Raw genomic sequence first — 15,289 nt, 5'->3', positions numbered from 1 at the left:
TTCTATAACTTCCAACTATATAGAGTCACTTGAACTGAGAGTAAAGAAGACCGTAGGGTTATTTGTAGGTTCAGATAAGATAAAATAAGTGCTTTGATAATATTATATCACTGCATAGATGGTAGGTATTGTTAATTAACTCTTAAATTTCTATTGCACAGTCATGTGAAACCACTATCCCACATTCTTAGGGCTCACATATAACTCATGAGTACCTGAATGTAATGGTATGTCAATGAATGTCAAGACCCTAAGGAAATCAATAGTGAACCAGGGAGGTCATCACTTTCAAGCTTTAGTTAGACTTTTCTTGCCCTTGTCGAAGATTTCTAAGAGCATATGCTACAGATATGTAGGAGTACCATTTTAGCCTAATGACTTATTTATTCTATTTACCTATTTGATGTGTTTAATAACGATGCCTTTGAACAATAATACTATTATCATTGTTTTCTTATCACATAAGTATCTCCATTTCTTCAAAAATCTAAAGGATCTATTAATTGGATTTACAATGAATTTTAAGCATTCACAAACTGCAAACAATGGAACAGAAAATAAGGGAAAAGAGGAGGAAGCTTAAAGGAGGAAAGTAAACAAAAAGTACTAGAGGGTAGATACAAAGTAGAGAGACTAAGCAAGAACAAATCTGTAGAGTGGTAATTTCTACATTTAATGCACCCTATGGGAGTCCTTGCCTTTTTAGAATTGTTAACATTTCCTTTCTGAAGTGAGTAAGGCCTTCGTGAGATTTGGAGATTATCTAATTTTAATCTGACTCTTTCACTTTACAAATAATTAAACTGAAGACCAGTGGAGTTAGGTGACTTTTCTAAGGTAATACAGGCTGTAAGTAACAAAGTCATCATTTGAACCTGGAACCTCTGGCTTCATTTTTAATTATCTTCTCTTAATGTTCTCTCTTCTCTGATCTTTCTGGAAATGTTCCCTTGCATTTCATCATGGTTTCATATAATCTTGCTTAAGGGTGCAATAAAAATCATTGCCTGACAGTTGTATGATATTTACTGTTTCTTTCACAAATGTATCTTATTTGGGCCTCAAAATAAGCTTGTGAGGTAGGCAGATCAAGGATCATTATTCCCATTTCATGTATGAGCAAAGTGAGACTGAAAGAGGTTGAGAAATTTGTCTGTGAATTTGGCCACATCTAGCAAGTGGCCAAACAGGGACTCTAATCCATTTCCTGAATCCTAGTTAGGTGGGGTACAATGGAAATAGCAAAGAACCTGTGTTCAAAATTTGCCTGGGCCTCAATTTCATCATCTATAAAATGAGAGTTTCTGACTTGATGGACTCTGAGGTACCTTCCAGCTATAGATTTGTGATTCTGTTAGTCTATTTTTCTCCTGCGTTGAAGCTCACATACAGTGATGTACAATTCCATATATACCTCTTACCAGTTAGTGGGCAAATCATTTAACCCCAGTTGACTCACAAAAAAAAAAAAAAAAACATACATACACCTCTAGCTAAAAAGATCCTTAGTTGTCATTTTTTTTCCCACTCTAATGTACAGAACCAAGAACATACAGGAAAGAAGAGTTGAAAGAATGAAAAAAAAAAGCTAGTTTACTATCCACTCTGTGGTACTGAAGGTCCTCAGTGGAGGAAAGAATCCCCAGCTATAACTACCTCACCAGGAATGGCACAACAAAGCAAAAAACAAGTTGAGTAGCTGCTTGAATTCCTGAATTCCTAAGACTGGTTCATTTCTAGCCAACAATGTAGGAGCATTAAGTCCTGGTAAATATGTAATGCTGGCTGGCTGAGAGGTGGCGGGGGAATGTACAGAGAATACACTTTCAGCTTTAAACTGAATGATTAGTATTTTCTCCATCACTTTCTTAAGTCCAGACAATCAACAAGACAGTAAATCAGTCCCTGATTTGTAACATTTGCCAACTTCCAAGGCTCACACTAAACATTTAACAATCAGCTCAAATCTATAAGATATGGTTCTATCACATCCCTACTTATAGCACATCTTTTCAGTTTTTATGTTCAGATTTCACAAGTCTTATATTACAAACTATATTTTAAATGTTGTTTTTACTGATACTTTCTACGTCCCTAGATTATACATGTGGTTAATTATAAGGAGTAGGAGTGTATGGACCTGAGATTTACATGAATGCGATAGGTGAAATGTATATGACAACAACTTCTTGGTGGTTTCTAGTACCTAACAAATAGTTGTTACCCAGTAGTAATTTGTATCTGGTAAGAATTCATTTGTCTTCCCACAGGGAGTATAATAGCATGAATTTTTAAGAAGTTTTGGTCTAAAATCTTATTTTCTCACTTGAAAATTTGGATTTCGTAATAAATAACATTTATGTATTGGAAATTTGCCTTTCCACATCAAAAATCCTCAATAGGGGATCTGAACCAACAACCTAAGTTAGAAGAAGATCTAGAATCCCAAGGATGGGGACCCTGAGGGCTTGAGGCTACATGTGGCCCTCTAGGTCCTCAAATGTAGCCCCTTGACTGAACCCAAATTTCACAGAACAGATCTGCTCTGTGGACACCCCTAGACAGAAAAGGTGGATGTCACTATCCCACCCCCCCACAATAATAAGCACCCCAACATACACAGGGGGGCCTGCTATCACAGATTCTTAGACTTTCATTCATAAAAGGAAAGGCAGCTTTGGAGGGGTTACCAATCACTTTAACCAAGCACATATATCATTCACCTAGTTCAGGGGAGTCAGCATCCTAAACTTCAAAGAAAATACAGAGAAATTAAAGATCAACAGACATGACTTTGTCTGCCTGAATTCAACAGATAGTTGCACCCCAACTATCTGACCACAGTTACCAGAGAGGGAAGCACGACATCAGGATTCTCAAAGCCAGGGAGTTCCTTCACGGCTTCCCAGAGTCCTCATCCAACCAAACAAACACTCTTACAAAAAGTAAGCCTCAGAGGAATCAACAGACATGGCTTCCTCTGCCTGACCATAATTCACCACACAGGGATAAGCTGTCTGACCATCGTTACCAGAGAAGGAAGCATGACATCTGGGTTCTCACGGTTGAGGAGCTCCTTAGCAGCTTCCCAGAATCCTCATGTGACACTCACACCTTCTTACCAAAAACTAAGCCCCAAAGTACAACCTCAACTCAGACTGTTTATACCTTTTTTAGATCCAGAGAGTATCCTCAACCTTTGACCCAGTGCCTCAACAGAAAAAGCAAAAGGTACTTGGAACCTTCCTACAAAACAACACCCCTAATCAAGCTTCCCACAATGGGCAGGCCTATTGATAGGTGGGAAAGATCTTTAGCCACAATAAAATAATTAACAATACAAATACATACACTGTTTCTAGTTAAAGAAATTCTTGTTTCTGTACTTTACTCCTTGTAAAGACTCTTGATTGATAAAGGCAAGATTCAGGCAGAGGCACTTGATTATACTAAAAAAAAACAGCAAAAGATCCTATTTTGATTGCCATCACACCCACCCCTGCACAACGACCATCTCCTGATGTAAAACTGGCCTTGGAGGTAGAAAGACATAAAGTCACGTCCACCTCCTGTATATTTTGGCTATATGACCCTGAGCCAAATCACTTAGTTTATCAAAGTTGCAGGTAAATCTGCAAGACTAAAAGTTGAAAAGAAAATGCCAGACTCCTTTGTCTGAAGGAGTCATTCTGTATGTAAATTAAATTACAGCTCCAGGCTCTCTCTTATCTCTTTGTGATTATAAAATATCATTATCTAGGAATCTAATAAATGCATAACATACAAGATGCAAGGTCAATAAACATAAAACTCCAAATACAATATGCAGTCTGCATGGTGATTCCTTACTCATGAGGAGCCCTTAAGCCACTTGATGACATTAACTGCTGAATTGCAAAATCTTTGAAATTTGAAATCATATCTTATTCATCACAGCTACTTCTCTATTGCCTAGTACAATTTGCTGCATAGCTAATTAAATGTTTATTGAATAAGTGAATCAATCAATGAGTAATTTATGTTGGATAACAAATTAAGCCAAACTACAATTAGACATAATTACAGATAAAAAAGATAATCAATAATTAGCAATAAAGTCTTATTATTACTAATTGAGAAAGAATAAGGCTAAGACATATAAGTAAAAAATTAGAGTATCATCATTATCATCTTCATAAGCAACAAATACTTATGAAGCAACTGTTATGTACAGAGCCCTGGAACAAGTGCTTTGGATGTAATGTAGTATAAGGAATGGGACCCTGTCCTGAAGAGTTTTATAATCTCATTGAGAAGAAATATCATATCACATTAATAATAATAATAAAGAAAAACTATACAAAGTAACACATATTAAGTGCCAAATAACTGGTATATACAATAATTTTTATTATAGCATTCCAGGAAATAACTGTGCTCATCTTCCTACTACACTCACTAAGGGTTGAACTTAACTAGATTGCCACGTGTCCTTTAGTAACAAACAGCAGGCAAAAAATATTTATTAAAGTACTTACTATTTATAAGCCCAAGCAAAACTAAAGGCAACCTCTATTTTCAAGGAATTTACATTCTAATGGGGAAAACAACCTACAAAAAGGAGCTGAAAAGCATGGGGAAAAGGGGGAGGTACTCATGGAGGATCATAGTATCAAAACACAGAAAGTCAGAAGCGGAGAAAGGAAGGAAATGAAGGTTAATTGATTTGAAGCTTTCCCCAAAATGGCAGCTCTAATAACGGGAATTCTCCAGTGGAAGAATGGGGCTAACATAGCAGAAGGGTATTTACAACAAGAAGGCCACAGGGAGCATGGATACTTCATGATGAGGAGTCCTGAGGCACTGAGGGAAATTCCAAGGTAAGATTGCAACGGAGTCTTGGTGGCAAAGTCTGAAAAGTTAGAGGCAAACCAGAAGAAAATGGAGAGAGAATTCAATTGAAAGCTACAAAGTTAAAAAGCCAGAAAGTGGCAAGTATATAGGAAGTTAAAGTAACAAGGTCTTCACCTAAAGAGGAGTTGCAAGGGGAGGAAGATTTTTAAGCACAATAGGAGAGAATGTCTTTAAACACTGTTCTAAGTTTCTACAACTATTTTAAAGTAATGAGTAACCAGGGAAATGAGTTTACACTGCCTTACAAAGGCTAAAAATAAAAACTTCTTGAGAGTATAAAGGACTAAGCAATTCTAAAATTAATTCTATGTAACTCTAAAAAGTAAAAGTGATTACTGTTCATTTGGGATGATTTACATACATAACAGCTTTGAAGGAAGAAAAACGGACCAGGTGATCTTTCTGAGACCTTTTTTCCACCATTCTGTTCTAGTAAGTAATAATGATAACTAGAATTTATTTAATGCTCTAAGATTTGCAAAGCACTTTACCATTATTATCTCATTTAATCCTCACAGCAGCCCTGGGAGGTACATGCTATTGTTATTTCTATATTACAGATGAGGAAATGGAGGCAGACAGAGATGAAGTGACTTCCCCAGGCTCATACAGCTGGTTAGTGTTTAAGGCTGGATTTGAATTCAGGTCTTCCTGACTCCAGGACCTGTGCTCTATCCACTGCACCACACAGGGTTACAAGAGTTCTACCTCTGATAGTTCTATCATCACTAGACCAAGAGTCCCTGATCTTCACTGAAATCAATACATGACTTTCACATACCCAGAGAAATTAGAATAAATACCTGTGCTTTGGATATACTCAGAATGTTTAATAAGATTAAAATGAGTAAGTGTGACTATAGGTATTGAATCATGATTAGATGAATTTCATCAACCATGGTTGAAACTTACTTTTCAAAGCCTTACTAAAAATCATCTTTAAGAGGAATACTTTATCTCCTGCCTTATCTCCTGTTCAAGGCTACTTTCTAGTGTCTTGAGTCATTTTTAGATTAAAAGAGCTGAGAACAATCATTTTTTTTTTTGTCAGTGACATATTATTCATTTTCCCTTAGTCAGGGAAATATACAACAGGTATTAATGGCATAAGGAAGATCTTACAAAATATGGCTTACTGCTTTCCATCCTGACTTTTTTGTTTTGTTTTGACTTGACTTTTGTCATAATACCAGCTTACTACCTCTGTGTTAAGTTATCATTCTACTTGGTCTGTTTTCCCCCAAATAATTTATGGCCTATGCTTGCTGATAAATAAGATACATTATATTGATTTTATCATATTCTCTAAGGCTTAAGATCTTATTATTTACTGTTTAAAATTTATAAAGGCTTTTCTTATTATTTTTTTTATATAATTTTATCCAAATAGGCAATTTCAGCCTTCAATCAAGAAAAGTTTGCAGAGATTGTTAGAAAAAATATTATGCCTTCAGACATATTTAGACATTCAAATGGACTATATGCTTAGCATAGTATTTATGTGTATGTCATTGAGATTGAATGTCATATATGAAAATGTCATTTCTCATCTTATTTGTTAATATTTATTCATTAAACAATCGAATATATATGAAGCAGACATCCTGTGCAAATAACTGGGCTAGGTCCTGGGGATCAAACAAAGATCAACGAGGCAAGGGCCTGTGGCTGCATGTACTCAAAAGAAAACATGATTCAGTAGACCTGGAGTTAGAAAAGCCAGTCCTGAGTCCCATTCCAGCCTATAATGCTTGCTGCCTATGTAGCCATGGGCATAATCCTCTCTGGACTTCAATTTTTTTACCATAAAATGGAAATAATGGTGCCTCCTGTGGAATCTATTTTGTGGGACTTGCTATGAGGATCAAATGTCATAATGCAAATGAAGTGCTTTCCACCTTTAAGACACCATATAAGTGACAGATATGAGTATCACAGTCTAGAAGGGGAGATATGACATGCACCAAATAGCCATGACGCACATTATTAGCAATAATGTTGCTAGTAATAGCTAGCATTAAAATATACTTTAAGGTTTGCACAGTGCTTTACAAATATTCTCTCATTTGATCGTCCCAACAACTCTGCTAATTAGATGCTGTTATTATCCCCATTTTATAGTCCAGGAGACTGCTACAGACAGAGGTTAAGTGAATTGCCCAAGGTCATGCAGCTAGTAAGTGTCTGAGGTGGGATTTGAATTCATCTTCTTGACCCCAACATTTTTTCTCCTGTATCAGCTGGCTGATTGATCAGTATCTAACAGAGCATCAAAGCACACTGAGATCAGTTGAGTGAATGAGAGATCACTGATAGCTTGAAAATAGAGGACAGAGGCAGACATAAAGTCATTAAAGGCATCTTGGAGGAAAGAGCATTTTACTTGGGTTTTTAAGAATGGATAATCATAATAATTGACATTTCTACAGGGTTTTAAAGCTTTCAAAGTATTTTGAATATACTAGTGAATTTGAGTCTCACAATAACCCTATGAGGTAAATAGCACACTTACTATTATCCATACTTTATAGATGAGGAAACTAAGGTTCAAAGAAATTAAATAACTTGCCAGTAAGCTCCAGAAGCAAGACTCCAACTTAGACTTTCTGATTCCAGCTCCAGCACTCTATACATTATGTTTTACTTGCTACATGAGAAGAGAGTATACAAACCAGCAGAAAAGGGTGGGAGGTATGTCCAAAAAGCTATTACAAAGAAAATAGTATGAGGGGAAAAAAAAGCAGAGTCAGAAAGGGATGATGTATATTTAAGGGATGCTGAATAGTCCAATTTGGCTAGAGTTAAGAGGATGTGAGAGATTATAATGTGAAATAAATCTGGAAAGGTAGGTTGGAGCCAGATTGTGAAAGACATTGAATGTCATGCTGAGGAGCTTAGAAAAGGAGGTGGTGGGGAGCGACATTGAGGGTGGCTCAGCAATACAGTGTCAGAATAATGTTAAGCAGCATTGGGAAGGTTGAGATGAAGAGAATCTAGACTGGAGGTGGGAAAACTAATTAGATTATTGCAATAACTTAGGAGGGCATTAATGAGAATGTGAACCAGGGTGTCGGCAGTGGAAATGGAAAGGACGAGCAGATATGAGAGAGATTGCAGGGACGGTATAGACAAGACAAGTCCTAGAAAAATAAATTGATCCTCATTAACTTCACTTTTTTGAAAATACTATATTTTAAAATGCAAAATGACTACGATATGGGTCGAATCTTTGTCAACCTGCTTTGTCGTCTAATTCAATTTAAACATTATGCAAGCTTCAGCTGAAACAGTGCAGATCATCTTGACCTGCCAGAAACAGTGATGTTCACAAAATTCCAAATTACATTTGAAATGCAATGTGAAAGTTTAAAAATGTCCCTGAACATTTCCAATTTAATTTGACATTAGTTTTTGTGTGTATTAGTTTGTTGTCATTTATAGAATTCCTCAAACTGGTTTGAGTGAACCAGAAATTTTTGTGCAATTTTTCTCTCCAGAATTCTGTGTTTGGTGTATAAGAAGAAAGATTGGTCAAGCTTTCTCTGTTACCTACACATCAAAGAGAACAGAAAACTGAATCATGTTATAAAGATAATTCAGTCAAGAATACACAGCTTCCACATGCAGATGAGATGAGAATTCATTCATTCATTCATTCGTTCGTTCATTCCCTTTATAAATCTTTCTTAAGTACCTTTAGGCGATTCCAATTTTTAAGTTAAACAAGTCCCCTTCTCTCAAAGTGTAGATATTTTGGACTTTAATTACCTGGATACTTGCCTTGTTTTCTACTTTTTTATGTGTGTCAACATAACCTTTGAATTTGTTAATACTAAGAGAAATATATGAATAGAATTCTTTAAATGACAAGTAATTTGCCCCTCCCCCTTTTTAAAGTTGTTTTTAAGTTCATTTCATCTTATCATGTAAGGCTTCAAATTTCATCATTTAAAGCACTTAAAATTATTATAAGGGTGGTGAGGTTTTGTTTTTGGTGTATTTCCCCTTGAAGCAGGGAAGTTCAATCCTCATCCCAGGGACAGCTTTAATATACTGTTTTCATTTTATACATGTAGGTAATGATCAGTGTAATACCTAGAGGTCTAATAGATACTGCTTTGAATGGAATTTTGTTGTTATTCAGTCACTTTTCAGTGATGCCTGACTCTTTATGCCCCTATTTGGGGTTTTCTTGCAAAGATATTAGAGTGATTTGCCATTTCCTTCTCCTGCTCATTTTATAGATGAGGAAACTGTGATAAACAGGGTTTAATGATTTACCCAGAGTAACATAAGTAGGAAGAGTCTGAGGCCAGATTTGAACTCAGGAAGATGAGTCTGACTCCAGACACTACATCCACTTTATTACCTAGTAATTTTTTCTATCTTTTTTACTCTAAGTACTTACTATCAACCTGCCAACAGGAACAACTGTTATTATGTGTCCAAATAGTTTGTTTTCTATTTGATTAAAATTTTAATTTATTAGATGAAAAACAGTCATTTTCTAGATGACAGAAGCTGCCAATGTTTTCATTCTAAATCCCACCTGGTGGTTCTTTCCCGTCCTTTTTGTCCATGCTCCTCTTGCTAGCTTTAGACTTTTTTGCTTCTCTCTTGAATAGATAGATTGCCTCTGTAAATGCTTGAATTATACCTTATATCACTTTTCTGTTTCCTCACCTAGATCAGATCTTAGACCTGTGTCCTCCTATCCCTTACCTCTAAAGGCATGCTTTCTGCCAAATACAAATCCCTATTCATTCCTCTTTAGTTATAGGCACTCCATTCTCATTCCCTCTAGTTCTGAGCACTAAGTTAGAAGTGATTGGACCAGTGTAGAATTGGGGATAGTTTGGGAATCTTCAAGTCATTTTAAGAAATATACAAATATCACCAAATACTAATAGAGTTGCCCTCTCTGACGAAAGGATTAATAGCTAACATTCTTACAGTACCTCAAGGTTTACAAATCACTTTACATATGTTATCTCATGGTATCCTCACAACAACCTTGTGAAGTAGATATTATCCTCATTTTACAGATGAGGAAACTGAGGCTAAATGTGGTTAATCAATTCACAACTAGTAAGTACATGAATCAGGATTTGAACTCAGGTTTTGCTGACTGCAAGTCTCATACACTACCCACTGCACCACTTAGCTGTGCTCTCTGCTTATTAACAACACAGTGAGATATAAACCTTAGTTTACCAGTTAAGGAGAGGGACACCCAGGGTTTCCTGAACAATCAAGATATTTATTTGATGCATCTTCTCAGAATTCCCCAAGGTACAGGTCAAAGTGGTCTTTATAGTATTCCACTTCTCAAAACAGGCTATATCCTGGACCATCTCTTCCCTCACAGGAGCAACCCCTATTTAAAAAACAGGGAGAAGATCTTCTGGGGCTAAGGAGTCTTTTGGATATGTGCTGAATCCCTACCTCCCTTGATTAGCCCTAATCACATCTTGTTCAACCTCAACCAGAAATTATTCCCACTAGCTATCTCTTGTACTGCAAGGCTACTAAATAGAAGTTGAAAACACTGTGCTGATTGGGTCAACTACAAACTTAAGTTATCTAACTACAACTAGGTCCTCACTGTAGCAAGGCAATTCTTCTCCTCTCTAATTGATTTTTTATCCCACTCACCACAAAGGCTGTTCCAGATTTATTCTCTTCTCAAGCCTCCTACCACACCCCCACCCAATTCTCTCAGCTGAAGATCTTCCCTTAGCCTTACATGCACCCAAAAAAATCAGTCATTTGCCAATCTCATTTCTTCTTCCCTTCTCCTCTTCTCACACCCTCCCTAACATCAACCCCCACTATCTCTTCCTTTACTCCATTCTCTAATAAAGAAATAGCCTTTTTCATTGCTAAGACCACATCCTCTACATAATCCTTGACCCCATCCTCTCCAATATTTTCTAACAGATTGTCCTCACTATCATCCTCTCTCTACTCTTGAATCTCTCTGTACTTCCTCCATGCTGCCTACAAACATGACCAAGCCCCCTCCTTTAAAAAAAAAAAAGCCTTTCACTTGATTATTCCATGACTACTAGTTATCATTCTATACTCTCCACCCCTTCTCAGTAAGCTACTTTAAAAAGTCATCTGCATTTGGTGCCTCCACCTTCTTTCATCTCATTGTCTTCAAGACTCTCTGCAATATGGCTTTCACCCTCATTAAACTAAAACTTCTCTCTCCACAATTACCAATGATCTCTTAGTTGCCAATTCTAATGGATTTTTTTCAGTTCTTATCCTTTTTCTTTCTGAAGTATTTAATAGTATTTGGCCATCCTCTCCTTTTAGTTATTCTCAGGAATTCTATGACACTACTATCTATTGACTCTTTCTACTCAACTGATCACTCATTTTCAGTCTGTTTTATATCTTTGCCCATGCCATGTCCGTTTATTGTGGGTGACATTGAGGCTTCATTCGGAGTCCTCTTCTATTTTTTTCCCTATCCTCTCTCATCAGCTCCAAGGGTTCAATTATCACGTGTGAGTCCCAGATCCATCTATCCCTAGTCTCTCTGCTTAGCTCCAGTTCTGAATCAGCAACTATTATTCATTTTAAACTGGTGTCCCATAGGCATCTAAAATTTATCATATCCAAAACAGAAATCATCTTTCCCCAAAAACCTACCTTTCTTCAGAATTTCACTAGTACTATTGAGAGTACCACTATCCAGTGACTCAAGTTAGAAATCTAAGTATCATCCTAGAGTCCTCCCTAACCTTCAACACCATGTAACCAATCAGTTTAGTCCCCTTGTCCTCACTCACACAGCCATCACTCTGGTTCAGTTCCTTCCTCATCTCTTGTCTATATTATTGCAATAGCTTTCTTATTGACTGCCTCAAATCTCTCTCTGTCCTACACAGAGTAACCAAAATGATCTGAGAATTCAGATTTTTTACTGATTGAAAAAAAAAAATATATATATATATATAAAATTTGAAAAAAAAATTATTTTAGTAGCTATATGGAAGAGAGTGTAGAGAAAGACTTGAGGCAACAAGACCAATTAGAAAGCTATTGCAATAGAGTAGATGTGAGAAGTGAGGAGGGCCTGAACTAGGGTGAAAGATGGGGATATAAATGAGAGATATTGTGAAGGATAAAAACAGTAAGATTTGGCAACTGATTGAGCATGTGGCATGAGTAACAATGAGGCATCTAGAATGATAGCTTTGTGAATCTGAGTGACCAGGAGAATAAGTGATGCCCTGTAATGTTAATCAGAGAGTTAAAGATTTCCCCATCCATTAATGGGCCTGCCCATTAAGGGAAGCTTGATTAGGGAAGGTCCACACTTTTTGTTAATTTCTAATGCACTTGTTCTCAAGGGTTGTGATGCCCTCTGGCTCTAGATGAGGTGAGGTTTTACTTTGGAGCCTACTCATTGGAAGTGTTTCTTTGGCCAGACTAGACTCTGGGAAGCTGTTAAGGAGCCCCTCAGCTTCGAAAACTCAGATGTTGGTACTTCCCTCTCTGGTAACTATGTATGTATATAATGGTCAGACAGTTGGATCTGTCTTGATCTGTGATGTCTGTATTGCTTATGGTCAGACAGTTGGAAACCCTGTCTGTTGGTTGATCTTTGTTTCTCTGTATTTTCTCTGAAGTTCAGGGTGCTGACTTTTTCCCCTGACCTAAGTGAATGACATATGTGCTTGATTAAAGTGATAGTTGACCCCTCAAAAGTTGCTTTCCTTCTAGAAAAGCAGATCGAAGAACCTGTACAGCAGGCCCTTCTGTCTATGTTGGGATCCTTGCTGATATGTGCTCCTGATAGTAACAGTAAAATTTTGGAGAGGGTAGGATTTGAAGAGAAAGATACTGAGTTCTGTTCTGGACATTGAGTTTCAGGTGTTCATGAGACATTCAATTCAAGTTTTCCAAAAGTTAATTGGTGATGTGAGACTAAAACTCAGAAAAGAAACTATGGCCGACTGTGATGAACTAGAAATTATCTTATAGAGATAATAATTGAAGCAATGGGAGTGGATGAGACCACCAAGTGATTTTAAGAAAAAGAGAAAGAGCTCAAGACTGAACATTGAGGCATACCTCCCATTAGGGAATGGAATATGGATGAAGATGCAGACAGGAAGAGAAAAAAGAGAGGATCTGTGTCATGAAGACCCAGAGAGCAGGAAGATCCAGAAGGAAAGGATGGTCAGTAATATCAAATGAGAGAGGTCAAGAAGGATGAGGAATGAAAAAAGCTAACAGATTTGATAATTAGATCATTGATGAATTTGGAGAGAACACTTTAACTTGAACTTTAATATCTACTTGACTTCATTGCTAGTTAACTGGAAAGACAACATGACCCAGTGGATAAAGAATGGACCTCAGAACCAAGAAGAACTGCATTCAAGTCCTGTGTCTGACTTGCACTGTCTGTGGTGACCCCAAGCAATTCATTAACCTTCTCATTGCTCTCAGAAACTCGCTAAAACTATAAGTTGAACAAAAGGTGCATTGGTAGAAGGAGTTTCCTCATCTGGGAGTTTCCATACCATTATTTCAAAAATCTAGTTCCTATTTCTAATAATTACACAGTGGTGAGTAAAACATAAAAACAAATGAAACTTCTGATGGACTTTGTACAGTATTTCATCACACCACTGAAGCTGAATTGTATGATGATTTGCACATATTTACCTTTCAATAGATTTGATGATGGAGGATAGTATAAGACATTTTATGACAAGCTCAAGGTATAAGAAAGAGTTTCTGAACATATCTCTTTGCTTTATACTTGACTACGTCCTCAAGGTTGAAATGATCATGTATTAGAAGACAGATAGACTCAATAAGTGCACTGAAACATATCAGATGCATCTATATGTGTGTCTAATGTGAATATGAGGGTTTACCACTCAGAAAACAAAATGAAACACTTTAATTGTATAAGGAACTTCCAGTGTTGATGTCTAGTTTCTACATACTATTATAGCTATTACTAGGCAGGAAGTCATTTGGCTGGTTAGAAAGAACGTTTGCTTGAAGTAAGAAAGTAAGAAAGACCTGAGCTCAGCACTAGCCTCTGATAATTATCTAGCTCCGTGTCCATGGAAAAGTCATTTTGAAGTCGATGGGCCTTTGACAAATCCCGAGGATATAACTATTAACCCATTGTTGAGCTGGATTTGGTTAGAGGGAGTTCCCATATTGTGAGTTCCCTACACTGACAAATTCACAAATCCTTATGCTATCCTAGCTAATGCTTGGTTTTCATTACATTACAGTAATGAGTTACTACTCAATGTGGTCCTTCTGGGTATTAGAAAGATAGGGATGAGAATGATTTTATGCTATTTTAGACATCCAGAATATATTGCTGAGATGATCCATATGTTTCTTCTACATTTAAGTTGTGATAGAATTTCTGAGAACGTCTCTTGTATGGATTGTCTTTAGAAATGCCATGTTTGGATGTCTACCACTAAGTTTAAAACATCATGGTAGAGAGGGTAGAAACTTCGTATACTCCTTGAGTGGCTGCCTCTCCCCTTAGACACAGCTTCTTTTATTCTGTGACTCTTGAAAGACCCATTTTTTTTTTTAAGTTAAGAGAAACCAGGAGAGAAACAGATGCTTTCATTCCTATTTCATTTCCATTCTGTGAACCTCTCTGGCACATCAAGCTGCCAAGAAAAGAATGATTATATAACTTGCAGATGAATTGAAGCTTGAACTGACAGTAGTTTCCCCTGAATTCTTCTGCCTTTAATAGATTGTGAAGCTTCCCATGATCAGTAGGTATCTTAGCAGTTGTGTCAGATTTTTCATTCCAATAACTTAAAAATGTCTCTGTCAAAGTTGGTTACTCCACTCCTCTAAAATATCCATCCACATTCCCTGAGTTTAAGTTATTCTTTCCTTTTATGAGTTTCCTTAGTTTTTTTTTTATTATAAGTTATAAAGAAGATACTTTGATAAGGGACTTTCCTCACCCAGGAGTTCCCTATGCCACTGAAATCACCATTCTTATCCCTTTCACTTTCTTAGGATTATGGGATCATAGAATTAGTGTAGACAAGAACTTATAGACCAATAACTTTATGTTACAGATAAGGAAACTGATAGCCAAGAAAGTCGGGTAACTTGTCCAAGGTTACACAAGTAGTAGGAAACAGAGGTGGAATTTTAATCCAGGTCTCTTGACTTCAAATACAATGCTCTTTCCTTTCTACCACACTGCCTCCTCTATTTAGTTGTATGATTTAATATTCTTCAAAATTTAGTTGCTTTAAAATTTAGATCTTTGTTTTTTATCTGTTCTGGTAATCTTCACATACAAAAAAATCACTTCTTTTATGACAAGAGGTTCAAAAGTATACTTGGTATTTGGGGCAGGAGGCCA

The 15,289-nt window shown here is 36.7% G+C and overlaps 1 protein-coding gene across 1 annotated transcript in view; it reads left to right on the top strand.

The window, feature by feature from the left end:
• The window catches only part of KCNH7 (potassium voltage-gated channel subfamily H member 7), a 632,488-nt gene that overhangs the window by 448,747 nt on the left and 168,452 nt on the right, over window positions 1-15,289 (top strand). The window lies entirely within an intron of this gene.

The sequence above is a fragment of the Notamacropus eugenii genome, chromosome 5 (assembly GCF_028372415.1).
Source record: "Notamacropus eugenii isolate mMacEug1 chromosome 5, mMacEug1.pri_v2, whole genome shotgun sequence".
Classification (NCBI taxonomy): Eukaryota; Metazoa; Chordata; class Mammalia; order Diprotodontia; family Macropodidae; genus Notamacropus; species Notamacropus eugenii.
The sequence above is the reverse complement of the archived record's forward strand: the minus strand, read 5'-3'. Positions and strand labels throughout refer to the sequence as shown.